The sequence below is a fragment of the Brassica oleracea genome, chromosome C6 (assembly GCF_000695525.1).
Source record: "Brassica oleracea var. oleracea cultivar TO1000 chromosome C6, BOL, whole genome shotgun sequence".
NCBI classification, from domain to species: domain Eukaryota; kingdom Viridiplantae; phylum Streptophyta; class Magnoliopsida; order Brassicales; family Brassicaceae; genus Brassica; species Brassica oleracea.
In genome coordinates this window covers 7,597,509-7,614,796 of record NC_027753.1, presented here as the reverse complement: position 1 = coordinate 7,614,796, position 17,288 = coordinate 7,597,509, and the positions used below count along the sequence as shown (strand labels likewise).

The window sequence follows — 17,288 nt, the reverse complement described above, 5'->3', positions numbered from 1 at the left end:
GTTATTTTGTAAAATTTTAGATATATATGACAAATATCAACTAAATTTGATGGAACTGGGTATGTTATGTCTTTTTCAGATCTTAAATACCCGAACCCGACCCGGACCCGATATGGACCCGAAATATTATGGGTATTTTTTGGGTATTTTAATTATAGATCCGAACCGACCCGGACCCGAGAAGAACCGATCCGAACCCGACCCGGAAATTTTTAAGTACCTATTGGATTTAAATATTTAGGATCCGAAAGACCCGGACCCGAAAAAACCCGGCCCGAAGACCCGAACGCCCGGACCTAGTTTATCTGCTAAGATTTTTGGGAGTTTTGTACAATTTTAGGTTTAGAAGTTATTTAAGTTATTTCTGCTGACTAATTATCAGAGAAATTCTAGCAAAAAAAAATTATCAGAGAAATTAACTAGCTAAGTATGTGAACACGACCGAAACATTGACGCGTAACGCGTTGTTCAAAGATATTTTTTGGGTCATTTGATCGTTTTTAATAGGTTTAGATAAAGATATTTCGACCAGTAATTAAATATTGACGAAGCTTATAAATTGAACAAACGCGTCAATATTTTGTGGAATACCACAAAGGCGGTGCTATCAAAATTCATCGAAAGAATAATATTGTTATTATATGTTTCATAATTTTATAGGTATATTGGTATTTGATATTCGTTTATTATATAGTTTCTTTTTAACTTTAGTCAATTTCCAGATTTTTTTTTGTCAACCTTGAGCAAATCTTGCAAACTGGTTTCATGGTTTGTCTCTAAATCCTCTTTTACTTTTAAGTGTTAACGTTTTGGTGATGCTTACTAGCATTTAATATTTACTTATTTAGTAACTATAATTATAAAAAATTGAGAAATTTTACATTTATAATAATGTATATCAGCTTTCCGGTGTATAAATAACAAATTTTCGTAAACAAACTAATAGACCTTTCATAAATTAAAACCTAAATTTTATATGAAGACATAGCTAGCTTTATACCCAAGATTTCTTCTTAGTAACGACAAGGAGACAGACAATATGCTGCTAATATCCGATCTTCCAAGCGATCTGGAAGCGGAGATACTCTTTAGGGTTCCATCAAAATCTTTAGCTAAGTTGAAAACTACATGCAAACGATGGTATACTTTATTCAGAGATTGGAGATTCGTAGAAAAGAACAAGAAGTTAGGTAAAGCAGTAAGGGAGTCAATATTACTGAGTGATACTAGGGTTTATTCAATCTGCGACGACCTCCATGGACTTCATAAAAGCAGCGTTGATCCATCTATCGGGTTCACCTCTAAACTTTGCGGTGTAGAGGATTTGAAAGATGTGAAAATATCTCAATTGTATCAATGTGACGGTTTAATATTATTACGCTCCACTACAGGAAAAACAAGACTTGTGGTTTGGAACCCTTGTACGGGTCAAAAGGAGAGCATCAAACCAAGAACTCGGTACTGGGGTGAAGATATATATTATCTAGGATACGTCAACGCAAACAGGAAAACTTCTTCTTCTTCTCGTCGCTACAAAATCTTGAGGTGTTTCCCTTATGAAAATGGTAAGAAAGTTTGGGATTTCGAGATCTATGAGTTTAGGACTGATGCTTGGAGGGTTCTTGATGACTTGACTCATCATGACTACACCGTGTTTTGCAATGGCATATCTATGAAATGAGATACTTATTTCGTTGCTTTGAAAGAATTGAGATGAAATAATAGGAATATGATTGATAAGTGATCGAGTGTAGTGAGAGTGAAGAGAGTATACAGAGTTTGAGAGATTTTCTGAGTATGCTAGGGTATAAGGGAGTAATGGAGGACCTGTGAGACAAGAGAATAGAGAGAATAAGAGAATCTGAGAGTTTAGTAACCAGAGTATGTGAAGAAAGAATTCTACTCTCCTTAGATTGCAATTGTTTACGAGCAGACTATTTATAGCCAGATTACAACTGAATAAACAACTAATAACACAGGGAATGAATAAACAATTATTCTGTAGAGTAAATCAGAGTTCAGAGTAGGCTGTGCACGTTCAGAATGGCTTGATAGTGACCTGACCCAACTAGGATCGGCTCAATGGTGTCATGGTCTTAGGGCAAATTTTTTTTTTTAGTTTCCAAACTATTATTTTTCTTTAAAAAATCTGATAGATATATGTTTTTTTTCAAAATACCAGAAGTATTTTTAAAAATAAATATATGGAAATAAAAAAATATTTTCATATAAAAAAAATTTGGACCTCTTTTCTTATTTTTAATATATAAATACATGTATTTTTAAAAAAAATCGGGCATTTATCTATTAAGAAATAGCGGGACAACAGATTGGACCCGGGGCGGTCGCACCGCTCGCCTCCCTATCTAAGCCGGCCCTGGACCCAACAGCTCTTTGGCCTAAGCAAGACATGTGACTTTTAATGTATTTTACTCCCACTTGTCTTGCCTCTCTCTCCTATGGTCAGAAGCTTGTTTAAACTCAAATCTGCCTCTGATGTTGAAGCTGGACGAGTTCCACTCTTGTCTTGCCTTCCAAGACACTCTAGCTCAAGCTTGGTTGCTTGGAGGTCAAGACTGTACGGACTGACTTGCTCCACAAGCATCCGAACTCTTCACTTCTTCTTGTCTCTTACTTCATTCCAGCATTCTTCTCTTGATCTTCTTTGTACAAGACATCTTGATCACACTCAGCCATACTTCTTTCTCCTCCATTCTAACAGTGACTTGATTCACAAGTCTGTATGAACCAGTCTCAACTTCAAGTATCCAAGTCATATCTTCTTCTTCTCTTCTTTATTTATACTTATCAATACTTGGATCATGAACCAGCTTCTTCTTCTGGTCATTCCCCTCTTTATTTCAACACTCTCCCTCAAGCTTGACCATAGGAGATCTTTGGGCAAGCTTGGAACTGAGAGTACTTGCCTCATAAAAAATCTAAGTGTGGAAAACCTCATGAGATAAAACCAACACTTAGGGAAAAAGAGTACAAGCATCTCAGCCTAGGGATTGGCCAGTGGGTTTATGAGCCTTATGATCAAATTTAATGACTCATAAACCCTGGATCATGGCCCTTTTCAATTGCAAGTAAGCGCTATTTGTCTCACTCAGATCAGGCACCACTTGCTTCTCCATCAAAACACCTTTGAGCTTCTTCTTATGACCTGAGCTTGTATCCCCCTTTCTTCTGGCTTCTTGCCTCCATTTAGGGGTTGAGACCAAGCATGTCTTTGCTCATGAGCTCAATAGGTACCTGATTCAACAATACAAAACAACACGTATCAATTCTCAAGGGATAGACCTATTCACACATAAAAATAAGAATAGTTTTAGGTACTTCCCTTGCATCAGTTTCTAGAATGTTGATGAGGACTGCTGAGCACTTGAATCCTCCATGCCATTCCATCTCTCAACCAGCCTTTGCATTGCTCTCTTGAAGTTTTAACATGTCAGGGTACTTTGCAACTCCATGATTTGCCACCATCATGTGATTGCCTAGTGTTTGATCGGAAAACGGTATAGAACGAGAGAACATTCGATTTTAGAAGTGGGTTTAGGTCAAGACGTCTTTTTAATGGTCGGAAGAACGTTTCGTCGGTTACAAGGAAAGGAGATGCGTGAAAAGAAAGGTACCGGAGCCTCGAAGGCTTTACCGGAGAGATACGACAAGGCGAGATAACAAAAGTAAAACCCTAAACTAGCCGCACAGTGTGTATCAGTGATTTCAGATCCCCTTTACGTTGCATCTCTCTCACCTTATATAGCTAACCTCGTGCTCTCCCATGACCTAGTTTGCATCGTCTTCGTGGGCTTCTAACTCGCTGGGCCGAGAAGCCCATGCTGTCTCGGGGAGCCGTTAAGTCGGGGATGCTTAGCCGAGGAGTCGACCGAAAGCTCTCCCATATTACGCCGTGAGACACGCGCTTTGAGCCATCACGCCGAGCCATCGTTTCGTTCTGAGTGGGCCGGACCGTCTGTTCTTCGGGCCTTGAGGGATGGTCGAATTCACCCTCTACACTTAGCCAAGAAATGTCCCTGATTGAATAATCCTTATATCCTTGCACCTGGTGAGCACAGTGAGGAGTGACAGCTTCTTCATACTGATCACTTAAGCCCTCTTTTAAATCGCCAACCTCTTGCTGGCCTTTTAAATCACCAACCTCTTGCTGGCCTTCTATGAGGAAATGAGACACTGAGAGCTCCTTTGGTCTTTCTGGTAGCTCATTGATTCCCTTCCTCAAGCTTGACTTAGTATAGGGACAAGCTTGAAGGTGAGCTCCAATGAGTTTTGAAACTGGGAGCACAACAATATCAACATCTGCGCTTAAGCCAACCAGTTCACCATCTGTCTTCAACTCTAATGTTTTTGGAACCGGGAGCACAACAATACCAACATCTGCGCTTAAGCCAACCGATTCATCATTCTCCTCATGACTTAGATAATATGCTTTCTTGTGAGTCTCTTGAACCAGGAGCACAACAACTCCAACGCCTGCGCTTAAGGCAACTGGTTCTACTCACAAGATGTCACTCCATGGTCAGGAATATACATCATGTGTAGGCTCTGAACAACATGGTCCTTTTTCTCCATGGTCAGGAATATGCATCTTGTGCAGGCTCTGATCAACATGGGTATCCCTTTTCCTATTGCTGCTTCTGGTCTAATAGTCACATCTTGTGCCAGCCAAGGAACCTGAGCTGCTTCCTTGAACCTCCATATACACACTACTCATCTGAGCTTGGCGGATTTGAGGTTTGGATTCAATACCCAACTCTTTTTCCTTGTGTGCTTATACATGTTTGTAAGACTCACCATTGGATCGCCTCCTGTCCTCCTGGTCTTCTTGGTTCTACTGGACACAATCAACAGTTGACTTTGAGAGCTTTTAGGAACATGAGATGAAATGACTTCTCAACATTTCTTCTCCAAGATTTGACTTCACCATACACGACCAGAGGATCAGATAGGAACCCTGAGAATGACTGAGAGGACTGTGGCCCTTGTTAACCTCATAATGAAGTAAACTTGAGCAAATCAGTTTGAGCAATCTTCAGAGGGTGTGAGCTTTGAGCTTGTGCTTAATGTGTAGAAGCCATCACACAACCTTTAATAACTCTCAAGAAACCTGAGCTGGTTTCTTGACTCTCCAGCCCATGGGGGCTTATTGAAATAGCATTAGTTTCAGGTGTGGGTTGAATATCCAACACCTATCCTTAGTGAGTCCTCCCTTGCATTGTGGACTCTTCTGGCCTCTCTTCTCTTCCAACTTGAAGCAGGATTTGTTGGATAGAGACAGAGCTTCTGGTCGCCATTCATTTCCATGAGCAAGTACCTTGTAGATTTGCCATGGAGCTTCATCTGAAGTATGGCTCAAACCATCTTTGCCTCTAGGGTTTTTCTTCATCATTCTGACCCAGAGAGAGTAGTTTGGACATTTGAGCCTCACTGGAATCACCCATACTTGAATATTCAGCATCTTGGAGATTTTTTTGGACCAGTAGATAAAAGAATGTTCCTACTGGTTTGAGAGAGACTGGATTTAAAAACTGGACTTTGATGAAGCTTGCTGAACTGAGCTAAGACTTTCTTGAGTTCCAGAGACTGAGATACTCCTTTATCTTGAGTTCTGGAGAGGTTTTTGCCTCCTGGAAAACCTTTGGACCAGAGGATAAAAGGATGTAACCAACAGGTTTGAACATATTTTAAAGAGAGATTTTGGACAGGGATGATTTGCGGAAGCAATATATGTTTTCAGAAGCTTGTTGCTCTGATACCATGAAATAATTGAGATGAAATAATAGGAATATGATGAGAATAAACTTCTGGTTCACTATGAAACCAGAGAGGGTGATTGATAAGTGATTGAGTGTAGTGAGAGAGTGAAGAGAGTATACAGAGTTTGAGAGAGTTTCTGAGTATGCTAGGGTATAAGGGAGTAATGGAGGACGTGTGAGACAAGAGAATCTGAGAGTTTAGTAACCAGAATATGTGAAGAAAGAGTTCTACTCTCCTTAGACTACAATTGTTTACAAACAGGCTACTTATAGCCAGATTACAACTGAATAAACAACTAATAACACAGGGAATGAATAAACAATTATTTTGTAGAGTAAATCAGAGTTCAGAGCAAGCTGTGCACGTACAGAATGGCTTGATAGTGACCTGACCCAACAGCTCTTTGGCTTAAGCAAGACATGTGACTTTTAATGTATTTTACTCCCAGTTGTCCTGCCTCTCTCTCCAATGGTCAGAAGCTTGTTTAAACTCAAATCTGCCTCTGATGTTGAAGCTGGACGAGTTCCACTCTTGTCTTGCCTTCCAAGACACTCTAGCTCAAGCTTGGTTGCTTGGAGGTCAAGACTGTACGGACTGACTTGCTCCACAAGCATCCGAACTCTTATCTTCTTCTTGTCTCTTACATCATACCAACATTCTTCTCTTGATCTACTTTGTGCAAGACATCTTATCTTGATCACACTCAGCCATACTTCTTTCTCATCCATTCTAACAGTGACTTGATTCACAAGTCTGTATGAACCAGTCTCAACTTCAAGTATCTGGATCATATCTTCTTCTTGTCTTCTTTATTTCTATTTATCAAGTATCATGAACCAGCTTTTTTTTTTTTCTTTTTTTTTGAATGAATGTTAAATTTATTCAAAAAAACCTTTTTACATGGAATGCATACTGTTTATTTCAAAGAAAACTATGCTACTAAGCCATAGCTACTCAGTACTAAGAAATTAAATTCTAGTACTAAACCAATACTGTATTAAGCCCTCCATTCCCTTGACCCCTTGTCTGCTTATCAAAGTAATTCTGTTTCGAATCCCCTTGTCGATCATCCGTTTGAGAACAGGAAGTGGTAACAACTTGTCACCATGTCTGAGCTTATTCCTCTCCCTCCAGACCGCATATAGTACCGCTTGGAAAGCATATCGAATACAGAACAGACTTTTCTTGTCACTAGTCAAATCTGTTAGAATCTCCATAATCTCGGACCAAGAATTAGTGAAAGAGACACAGAATACCTTTTGCTATATGCTCCCAAACTTGACCAGTGTATGAACACTCGAAGAACAGGTGGTTCCTCGATTCAAGACCCCCTTTACAGAGTACACAGGTAGTATCAATACCCTGGTTCCATTTGGCAATTCTATCCAAAGTTGACAAGCGATCACGGGCTGATAGCCAAGCCATAAATACAAATTTCGGCGTAGCTTGAGAAAACCTGAGACCTCTTGCCGAACAACAAACCGAGTAATGCTCTCTCACCAAATCCCAAGTCTCTTGAGTGGAAAAACTTGGCCTGAAACCTTTTCTTCCTCTCCAAAGACTAGTATCATTACTGTCTAAATTCAGTTTCCTCGCAGTGATACTAATCTCAACTTTTAACTCATTTAGCTCCCTTATTCGATGTCTCCTCCTTCTCCTAACACAAAGCACAGCTTCTTCCACCGTAGCTCTCTTCTCCACCCCCAGATCAATAATACCTCTGTTTCCCAATAAGTCAATAAGCACTCCCTTATCTGACCAGTGATCAAACCAAAACGAAGTATGTCTCCCATTTCCCAAATCTTTTTTATAGAAAGTTTTGGCCACCTCTCGCAACTTCAGCATTTTTCTCCACATCCAAGTACCCAGTTGAGTTGTTTGTTTGACCTCCCAAAAGCTTTTCCCCTTCAGTAAATTAGCTCGAATCCATTTTCCCCATAAGGAAACTCCAGAAAGCAATCTCCATATGAGCTTGAGCCCATACACTTTATTTACTTCACCCAGATCTCTAATCCCCAACCCTCCTTCACTCTTGGCTTTACAGATCTCTTTCCAAGAAACCTTAGCATTTGTTGATTTAAGTAATGGCCCTGTCCACAGGAAAGCCAAACAGATCTGCTCAATCTCCTTGATACACTTCCTTGGCAGACGGAATACAACAATCCAGAAGTTAATAATACTAATAAGCACAAATTTTATTAACTGAAGCCGACCAGCATATGACAAGAATCTACTAGTCCAGGTGCTTATTTTACTTCTGACTTGCTCAAATAGTGGTGCACAGTCCTGCTTACTCATCGCTTTAGTCATTAAAGGAAGACCTAAGTACCTTACAGGGAGCTCTCCTTCAACAAATTTAAAATTTGTCAGAATACTTCTCTTCCCCTCCACTGATACCCCTGCCATATAAATCGTTGACTTCTCAAGGCTTATGCTCAGACCAGACCAAACTTCAAACTCCTCAAATACAGATAATGCACCCTGAACCGACTCTCTTGATCCTTCAACAAACACCATAAGATCTTCTGCGAAGCAGAGATGCGTTAGAGAAAGCTTCTGGCAACCTGGGTGAAACTTAAACTTTTTCTCAGCTGCTGCTTTGTCCATTTTCCACGATAGAACGTTCATAGACAATACAAACAAGTAAGGTGATAGAGAGCAGCCCTGCCGAAGGCCTCGTGAGCTCTGAAAATAGCCTGCTAGATCCCCATTCACTTGCACTGAGAAAGAGGGACTTGTGATACAGAGTTTAATCCAATGTATGAATCTCACTGGAAATCCCATAGCACTCAAACTCTTCAAGACAAACTCCCATCGCACAGAATCAAATGCTTTAGATATGTCTATTTTCATAACACACCTTGGAGAGACTTCTTCCTTATGATACCCTCTCACTAGTTCTGACGCAAGTAGAACATTCTCCATAAGCAACCTCCTCTGGACAAAAGCTGACTGATTCTCTAGAATAATCCTCGGTAGAAGCAACTTTAGTCTGTTTGCAAGTATTTTTGATACTACCTTATACAGCACATTGCAACAAGCAATTGGCCTGTAGTCCTTCATTTCCAGAGAGTCAATCTTCTTCGGAATCAACGCTAGAATGGTTGAGTTTACACCTTTCGGGAGAAACCCGAATCTGAATACAGACTGCACTGCTGCAGTAAAATTATCAGCAATAATAGACCAGGTGGTTTTGAAAAACTCTGCCGGGTAACCATCTGGTCCAGGAGACTTATTATTTGGCATTGCAAAGAGAACCTTACGAATTTCCTCTCCTGTAGCTTCAGCTTCTAGTAATCTGCAATCTTCAACAGAACATCGAAAATCAAGCAAACTCTGCAATTCCTCTTTCGAAGTACCCTGGTAACTCTCTGGACTACGATTCAAAAACTCTGAGAAAAAACGTTTCGCTTCCTTTTTAACTTCCTGATGAGTATTTACCACAATCCCATTTGAGCATCTGATTTCTTTAATCGAGTTCTGAGCTTGTCTCGTTCTAATAGCTCTGTGAAATGTCTTGTTATTCTGGTCCCCAACATCTAGCCAGTGAAGCTTTGCTCTCTGCTTTAAATGATCCTCTTCCATACTTGCTACATGGAGCCACTTCTCATATGCAGCTGCTTTCTCCTGAATAGCAATTTGATTCGGATTCACCAGGGTAACACTCTGTTTTTCACATAATACCTCAAACGCTTCCTTAGCTCTTCTAGTAAGATTTCACAGCTTCTCTTTCCCCAAATCTCTAATTAACGGCTTCAGATTCTTCAGTTTTTTTTAAAAATAAATACATGGCTGAAGTAGACTGAAATAATCTCTCCGTTGAATCCCAGAATTCTTTGACCATAGGAAGAAATGAAGGAATGCTCCCCATAACATTTGCATACTTGAATGGCCTTTTAATTTTCTCCTTCGGAGGCAGTAATTGCATTCTACATCGCATATGATCTGAGCACCCCCCTGGTTCAAACACAGAATAAGCATTACTGAACCTATACACTGCTTCCTCATTGAGCAAGACCCTATCCAACTTCTTGCATATAAGCCCTTCCTCACGTTTATTACACTAAGTGTATAAAGGCTCTTGATAAGCCATATCTGTAAGATGACAATGAGATACCATACTTTGAAAGTCTCTCATCCCAATTGGTATACTGCCCGTAATTGCATTCCTTGAACTCTCCTCACCCTCCAATATCTCATTGAAATCTCCCATTAACATCCATGCTTTATTTTTCATACTAGGAGAATCATGATGATGCGCAAGATCTTCCCACAACACCCTTCTCTCATCTACTTGATTGCTTGCATATATACACGTACAGAAGAACGTAACTTCATCCTGCAGCTCTACCATTACTGTTATTAATTGATCCGACGTATACACTGGCGTTACTCGAACTGTATCCCTCCAAAGAAACCATATTCTCCCTCCTTGACTGTCTTCATAGTTGGTGATAGAAGACCAATCTCTAAAGACAGTATTCAGAATCCTTCCAGCTTTCCTTTCTTTTACCCTTGTTTCCAATATGCATCCAAATTTTAAATCACTGCTTCTCAACCACTCACTGACCACGGAATGTTTCAAAACTTTATTCAATCCACGCACATTCCAAAAGAAGCTCCCCATTTTTAATGCTTGCGTCTAGAAGACCTTTTGCTCTTTGGATTAACATCCTGAGCTCTAGCCTTCTGGACTCTCTTCACCCCTTTCTGACCTGCTGACTTCTCTTTCTGAACCAATATCTCATCTTCCAACAAGTCTTCCTCCCTAATATCACTTACATTATTCTCCTCAATGTTATCCTCCTCAACATTTATTTTTCTTCATCTTGTATCTCCCCCTCTTCTTTATCTTCCAAACTTAATATAGCATATTTTGACGCAGTAATTTGTACCTCCAACTCCTGCCTGCGTAGAGGAGTTTGAGTCCTACCTGCTTTCGGAGAAGACCAGGCAGAACCCTTCATCTCTGTAGCACCCAAAACCGTAACATCCTTATTTAAATCTGCATTTGTAACCGTCATTTTCTCAGTACCTAGCTCCCCTTTCTCCATCCCTTCCTCCGTGTTTAAATCTCCCTCTCCAGGAACCTCTTTAGGCTTACTTCGGTTTTTAGAACCACTTCTCACTATCACACCCTGTTCTCCATTCTTCTTCTCTTTCTTCTTCAGCACACATACTTTATCTGTATGTCCCCACTTATCACACTGACTACACCTCGACGGCAACCACGGGTAATAAAACTCTGCTGTGAACTCCTTCCCATCAATAGCAAAATCTATCTCTTTTGGAAGAGTCTTTGATACATCCACATTCACAAAGATTTTCGCCTCATCAAAATTTGAACACGCAATCGTCTCTGGATGTAGATGCACCGGAAAGCCCACAGTACTTGTCATAAAACTCAAAGCCTCCCAGGAGAACATATGCAACGGCACCTTCCTTAGATGAACCCACATTGGTATGGCCTCCTCTTCCTGCTTCTCCTCTTCTGTTTTAGGAGTCTATTTCTTAGCAATCATCGGAACACCCGCGATATTCCACATCCCCCTTTTGATAACTTTCTCTCTAACTTTCGGATTCTTAATCTTAAACCTCATTGTCGTGGCATTCACATCGTATCAATGGAGTGGCATCCGATAGAAGATCATTCGGAATCACTACCTTATGCTTGCCATCCATCGATTTCACCTCTACCTCATACTTCTTTAGACTTCTACGATCTTGCGCGACCGACGCCCAGTTTTCAATCCCCTTCAACTGTTTCTCTTCTCTTGATTCCTTCAACACGACCTCCTGAACCTTTCGATTACCCCCCATACCTTCATCAGAGCCCGACGGTGGATCCTCGTCCACCGTATCCATCGGAAACCTAAATCTCTCAGTTGCACTCAGAATCGCCTAAAAAAAAGAACCAGCTTCTTCTTCTGGACATTCCCTTCTTTATTTCAACAGGAGACAAAGAAACAGTGTTTTTCTTGATGAAGTTTGATTTCACGACGGAGAGATTTGTGCGTCTCCCTCTTCCGTTCCATGTTTCTGAACTAGAAGATAATAAGGCGGTTCTGTCAGTTGTTAAGGATGAAAAGCTCTCGGTGTTACATTATGATATTCAAGCATGGCCAAATGTGATGAGGATATGGGTGAGTAATAAGATAGATGAAGAGGCCAAAGACTTTTCATGGAGGTGTGACTTTGTATTGACAGTGGATTTTGATAAATTTGACATGCCAGGTGTGGTGAATTTGGCAAGTTTCTTGTTGGACGAGGGGAATAAAGTGGCATTGTGTTGTGATCTAGGAGAATTAGTGGAAGGCGAAATTAGAACCAGAATCTATATTGTTGGAGAGGGTATGCATAAAAGAGTTAATAACGATACAATAATGGCATCTCATGGCAACTGGCCACTTGTACTTATGTTCCAAGCTTGGTTCACATCCACAAGAAAACAACTAATTAAAAGGCATAAGAAGATAAGTTTATCCCTTACATGAATTACTTATCTCTTTCTTCTAGTTTTGGTGATAATGTACGTTATTTTATTTTAGTTGATACTAGATTAAGCTTTTCTTGTCCCTCTTCTTTAGCTTTTGAATATTGGATCGTTTACCTAAAGCTTCCTGCTAATTAAGTCTATAGTTCTTACCACTTCAAAGACAGACAATGATGATGATATCAGATCTTCCAAGCGATTTGGAATCAGAGATACTCTCTAGGGTTCCAGCCAAGTCTTTAGCTAAGTTGAAAACTACATGCAAAAGATGGACTCTTTCTTTATTCAGAGATTGGAGATTCATAGAAAAGAACAAGAAGTTGAGTAAAGTAGTAAGGGAGTCGATTTTACTGAGTAATTATTCTGAGGTTTATTCAATCGCCACGACCTCTCCATAGCCTTCATAAAATCATTGTTGATCCATCTATCGCGTTAACAGGCAAACGTTGCAGTGTAAAGGATTTGGATAAATTAAGTTAAATTACGTTACTGCGACGGTTTAATATTATGTTCCACTTAAGGAAACACTGGACTTGTGGTTTGGAACCCATGTACTGGTCAAAAGAAGAGCATCAAACCTTGAACTTGTTACCGTGGTGAAGATAAATACTTTCTAGGGTACGTCGTAAACAACAAATATTCTTCCTCAGAAATTCAAGGTCGTTGAGTTCGAGATCTATGAGTTTAGCTCTGGTTCATGGAGGGTTCTTGATCACTTAACTCGTTACTACAACGTATATTTCTTTGCCATGTCTTTGAAAGGAGATACGTACTTCGTTGATGGAGATGATGAAACCGGCTATTTCTTGATGAAGTTTGATTTCACGACAGAGAGATTTGTACATCTCCCTCTTCCGTTTCAGACGTACAGTGCTATAGATAATGTAGTTCTATCAGTTGTTAGGGAAGAAAAGCTCTCGGTGTTGCACTTTGATTACAGGCCACATGTGATGAGGCCAAAGAATTTTCGTGGAGGAGCGACGTCGTCTTAACAGTGGATTTTAATAAACTTAACCACCCAAGTATGGAGAATGTGGAAAGGTTCTTGTTGGACGAGGAGAATCAAGTGGCATTGTGTTGTGATATATACGAAAAGGAAGATAAGAGTAGAATCCGTATTGTTGGAGAGGATAGTATAAAGACATCTTATCCCAACGACTGGCCCCTTAAGTCCTAACTTATGTTCCGAGCTTTGTTCGCATTCACAAGAAAACACCCAAAATACATAAGAAAAGAAGGTTATCTCTTACATGAATTACTTTCTTCTAGTTTTGGTGATGTGTCTTGTTTTATGTTTTAGTTATGTTGATACTGGATTAAGCTTTTCTGGTTCCCTTTCTTTTCTTTTTATATATTAGATCTTTTACATGAATTAATTATTTCTTTCTAATTTGATGAAGATTAATCAATCGATTAGCCACAACAATGCATGCCGTTGTTTCTCCAGAAAACAAACAGGTAATTATCAAAATAAATGCAGTTTAATCAGAGCTACATATATAGGTATATAGTGATTGGTTTTTACTTACATGCTTACATGTATCTATCTATGTAAATAAAGGAGGCTTTGGTCTCTTCTCATGAAGCCACATCAATATGTAGGGGTGGACATTTTCAGACACGTGCCATAAAAAAAAAAATCGTCGGAATTGCATTTTCTTTACGTTTGGTCGGCTTTAAAATGGATTCGATTGGTTCTTAATTTCGTGTGGGCTTTATGCCCAAATTGCTATCTTAGACAACTTAAAGCTTCATCTTCTTCTCGCCTTCTATATTTCCAGTTTAACAGCCGTAAATTCTTTGGAACTTGCACCGACTAGGTCACCGTAACGTCTTGATCGCGTGGCAGAATCCCCCAGCAAAACGCTGAAACATGGAGAGACTTTCCAGACACCTCCGATGTTTACAGAGCAAAAGCAAGCTCCAGAGTTGCTGGTCCACAAAAGATCGAGGTACATATCGTTCTTATACTCTAACCTATACTTAGAATCTATATAGATAAGTTTTGCAATCGAAAATACAGCCTTGCATTTTGCTATATTTCTACAAACAAAACGTAACCTTCTAACAAGAATCTCACAAATGATCATGTCAACTTTTTTTTTGGGTGCAGTCACCTATACAGAAACGGGAGCCCAAGTTTGATACTAACAATATACGAAGAAAACATGTTAAAATCCACACCGCCAACGGAAAAGACCGGGTGCAATAGCTTGGTTTGTTTTCAACATATTGAAAAATTCATTCACAATACAAAAAAAACATGTTAAACATCCACGCCTCTAACAAACCAAAATGTGTAATCCAAAATGAAAATACATTGTTTAGTCAACAATAATAGTTTTTAGTATAATCTAAAATGTGTAAGCTTAAAATATTTTATATTGTTAATACATTTATTTGTGAAAATATTTTGAATTTAGCTCCAAAATCCAAAAAAAAAAAAAAAAAGAGTTTTCAAGAAAAAGACCTGGGAGGCCTTGTTCAAAGCCCATATCTTCTTGCGCCAAGCTTGTGTCGAGAAAGAAGAGATATCTTGAAGAGAGATCGGACAACTTTCGATAGGCTCTGAGATGAAGGAAAGAGAGTTAGAGCATGTTTATAGGCAAAACTCTCAAATGTTTCTTAAGTAGACCCTAATGATTTTTTAATGATTATCATTAAGTTAAGAGACATAATTAAGATACACTTAATTATAGGGATTAATTAAAGTTCTTAACAATTAAAAAAATATTAAACTAAAATTTAAACAATTTTTTTTAAAGGATAAAGTTTATTTATTAAATAAAACAAAGTCAAACATAAGATTTTAAACATAGATTTTTTTTTTAAAAAACATAAAAACATGAAAATAAAGATAACTAAAATAAACGATAATAATTTGAAAGCGGCATCTAAGTTTAGTTGTTGTCTTGATCACGTCCAAATTTACGCCATATATGTTCAACCAAATCACGTTTCAGTTGTTGATGCGCTTGTTTATCACGAATTCTTACTCGAACACCCATCTGATTGGCGATATTTGTAGGGGTATCTGTTGAATATGTGAGATCGACATGTGAACTTCTGCTGCCTTCTCCTTGCTGGAAATCTGAAACATCGTATTGAGTGTGTTGATCTCTTTCGTTTTCTACTATCATATTATGGAGTATGATACATGCTCTCATAATCTTCCCAATCTTTACTTTATCCCAACAAAGTGCTGGATTTTTAACAATGGCAAATCGAGCTTGCAAGACTCCGAAAGCACGCTCGACATCTTTTCTGACAGCTTCTTGACATTGAGCAAATAAAGCCGCTTTCGGACCTTGTGGTAATGAAATAGATTGGATAAAAGTTGTCCATTTCGGATAAATACCATCGGTGAGATAGTAAGCCATTGAATAAGAATTTCCGTTCACCGAGAAATTCACTTTCGGAGCTTGACCATTTATTATGTCATCAAAAACAGGTGAGCGATCAAGAACATTGATATCATTTAAGGTACCTGGAGGTCCGGAAAAAGCATGCCATATCCAGAGATCATATGAAGCAACCGCCTCTAAAACGATTGTGGGTTTTCCCGAACCACGAGAATATTGCCCTTTCCAAGCGGTGAGACAATTCTTCCACTCCCAGTGCATACAATCGATGCTTCCTATCATCCCGGAAAATCCACGAAGCTCTCCAATATGAAGAAGACGTTGAAGATAATCCGGCGTTGGTCTCCTTAGGTACTCATCGCTGAACAAATCTATTATTGCTTCTACAAAGTTTTCCACACATAACCGAGCAGTGGTTGCACCGAGCCGGAGGTATTCGTCGACCGCATCAAGCGCAGAACCATATGCCAACACACGAATAGCTGTTGTACACTTTTGAAGTGCAGATAGACCAAGTCTTCCGGTAACGTCTTGCTTTTGACGAAAGAATGAAACTTCATTGGAGAGGCGATCAACAATACGCATAAACAATGGCTTGTTCATTCGAAATCGTCGTCTGAATAAATTTTCAGGATATGTTGGAGTGTCACTGAAATAATCATTCCATAACCGGAGATGGCCTTCTTCACGGTTTCTTTCTATAAAAATTCTTTTTTTTCTTGTCTTCCTTTCGTCTTCTTGATCACCAAAATTATTGCACAAATTCTCGAACTGCTGATCGAAAGCTTGATCAAAATATTGATCGAAAGCTTCATCCATTGACCCCTCGAAATTTTGATGAGAAGAAGATGGCATGAGAATTTGTTTTAGCTTTTTATAAATGTGTTTGTGATAAGAATTGAAAGTATATAGAGAATGGATATGAAATGTAAAACGAGAAATGGCAACAAAGAGTGATGTGTGTGTGTGTTGAGAACTTGAAAGAAACGACTGTTTGTGATGAGTGTGTGTGATGAGAACTTGAAAGAAACGGCTGTGTGTTTTGTTTAGCGATTGAAAGAATGGAGAGATTGGATATTGGCAAATGACTACAACTATGGAAAACACAATTTATAATGTTTCTGATGCAAAAAATTACAAGTTCTCGTGATGCAATGCAACAAAATACTTCCATGATACAAGATACTCGTGATGCAACAAAACAAAACTTGTTCTCTCGTGATGCAAGAAAACAAAACTCTTGTGACCTCTCAGCAGTATCTCTGCCTCAGACTCTCATAACTTCTCTTGTGAACTCTCTGTCTCAGACTCTCATAACCTCTCTTGTGACCTCCAGCACTATCTCTGCCTCAGACTCTCATAACCTCTCTTGTGAACTCACCTACATTACAAGATCAACATAAACACTCACAATAACAGAACATTTTAAAAGAACAGAAGATCAGTATAAACACTTAGCATAACATAACATTTTTAAAGAACAGAAGATCAGTATAAACATAACATAACACTTACCACAACATCATTTTAACTAGATCATAACACACGCATTTTAGAACATAACAGGATAAGAACACAAGCATTTAAGAACATAACAACAAGATGAAACATAACAACATAGACAACAAGACACAGAACTAGAGTTAAACGACTAA

The 17,288-nt window shown here is 39.1% G+C and overlaps 2 pseudogenes; both read left to right on the top strand.

Moving 5' to 3' along the window:
* The first annotated feature begins 1,039 nt into the window (after positions 1–1,039).
* Positions 1,040–12,238, top strand: LOC106297361 (annotated as a pseudogene).
* Positions 12,239–12,438: 200 nt separating this feature from the next.
* On the top strand, positions 12,439–13,525 carry LOC106297360 (annotated as a pseudogene).
* The last annotated feature ends 3,763 nt before the right edge of the window (positions 13,526–17,288 follow it).